Source organism: Grammomys surdaster, unplaced genomic scaffold (assembly GCF_004785775.1).
Source record: "Grammomys surdaster isolate TR1022 unplaced genomic scaffold, NIH_TR_1.0 213, whole genome shotgun sequence".
In the NCBI taxonomy this organism is placed as follows: domain Eukaryota; kingdom Metazoa; phylum Chordata; class Mammalia; order Rodentia; family Muridae; genus Grammomys; species Grammomys surdaster.
The window spans coordinates 226,896-229,116 of NW_021604658.1; positions in this window are offsets into that span (position 1 = coordinate 226,896).

Here is a 2,221-nt window from a genome sequence, read left to right on the forward strand (position 1 = left end):
CGCAGTGAGCTGCTGGGCGGCGGTGGTCAGCTGTGCCCGACTCCCACGGATGCCAGCTCGTCGCGGCCCGAGTGAGGACCCACCAGGTCCCCAGACTCTCCAGTGCCTGGCTCCACCGCCGTCCGAGGTAGTCCCGCACCGGCGATGCCCGCCTGCGGGTCAGTCCGCCGGAGGACCGAGAGGGCGGAGAGGGGCGGGAGTGCCGGCCGCCGCCCCACCCACCAGCCCCGCTGCCAGCCCTAACCTCTTCCGCCGGCGGTGTAGCGGCTCCCGGCTCCTGCTGCAACTCTGGGCTTGGTCCTAGTTTGTCCAAAAGGGCGCGGGAAGATAGGACTCCTAGTCCTTCAATTATCTAAGATTTTGGTAAAGGGTGGGGTGGGGGTCCTGGCCTATTCCAGGCCTAGTTCAGTCAGGTGAGGGGCGAGGCACTTGACTGGGGTCAGGGACCTGGGGCTTGAGTTTGAGATGGGCTCCTTTGGAAATGCTCTGGGTCGCGCCCCAGACACCAGCAGGCTGTGCGGGCTTGTCACCTTTTCTGAACCTCTTATCATGGGGAAATGGGGATAATACATACACAGATCTTGGAGTTTGGGGGAAGACTCAACGAGAGCATGCCTGTACATTAGTAAGCATGCACGGTGCCTGGTATCAGTCAGAACACAAACGGCAGGGTGCAGTGGTGCCACCTGTGGAAAAGGATCATCTAATTTTAAGTGTCGCTTTCTTCATCAGTAAAAGGAGAGTATATGGCATTTAATTCCCTGAATAGCATGTAAATGAAGGGTATACATAGCCTATACAGTGTGTAAGAACGGAGTGGAAAGATTTTTTCTGACAGCCTTTGCTACACACATACTGAGCAAAGGCATCTATCTTTAAGAGTGAGCGCAGGTTGCTGTCTCAGTCCACTCATAAGTAAAATGCAAATGGACCCAGAACACTTGGACTTCATCTTTCTGGGATTAGAGGAGGGTTGTAAAAATAATCTGGACTCTATTAAATGTTAAACAACAACAAAAAGTAATGCAGTGTTGTAACCCCAAGGCTTAGGACCTCAACTGCCCTCAAAGTCTTGTGCTCTTAGAACTACTGGAGTAGAGGAATTGGAAAAAATTCTTTGCCTACATATCTCCATCTTATAAACAGGCATTCCCTGTGGCATTAACTGGAAACAGCACCCTCTTCCCCCATACCTTCCAACTAACCAAGGAAAAGGGGCACCCATCTCTGCGGAGATTGATTAGAGGAAAGCACTCCTGAAAGACCAATGAAAAAAAGCCCCCTTTCCTTGGGCAGACAGTCCCTGTGCCAGGAGGCAGCTGGGAGCAGAGTTGGAGATGGGTTTGCTTAATTATGCAGCGTGGGGGAGGGGTGGGGTATTGGGGTGGGGGCCACAGGGGGGGGGTGGCACCTCAGAAGTGAAGCCTGGAGCTTGAGCCTTGCCTCTGAGAGCTTTCAGTCAACCTAGATGACCTACAGTGTAATTCTCAGCTAGGAACAAAACAAACCATGGACACGCTTTGGTGGCCCATAGATGAGATTCTGAAGAAGAGTGGGAGGGGGTTGCTAGAGAGAGCAAGTAAGAGTACAGTCCTCAAGTAAACATCAACAGTTGTCCAATGTAGGTGGATGCCACGTGGTATGAGGGACAGGCAGACTAAAAGTGATCAGGCTAGACAAAGGTCAGCTGGGCAGCTTGTGATTTAACCGACAACTGTAGAGGATGTATACGAGTTATGGGTATGACAATGGCGTACGGGTAGCCTTGGCTAATGGGTGGATTCTAACAGGCTGGAAAACACTTACTTTGGCTCAGGGAGATTTGGGCAAGTGTCAGTAAGGGAGTCCTATCTGAAAGAAGATTCCAAGCTGAAGTCCAGTCTGGGCTTTCTAATTCTTTCTCAAGTTAGATTCTCTCCATCTTCTCTGGCACATCCCAGAGAGTCCATTTCGGCTGCACTAGTAAGAAACGGGGAGAAGGAGCTGTGGGTCTCTAGATAACCAAGTATCTGGAAAAACGCAGGTGTGGATCTCTATGAATTCCCCAGTTAGCCCCATCCAGTGGGGCAGTACCACTGCTGAGCTTAGGAGCTACCTTGTTCCACTTTACCTTGTCTCCTTGGTTATGCTATTAGGGGAAAAAACAAGTGAATGAATGAATGAATGAATGAATGAATGAACGAACGAACAAATAACAACAACCCCCCCCCAAACCCACACT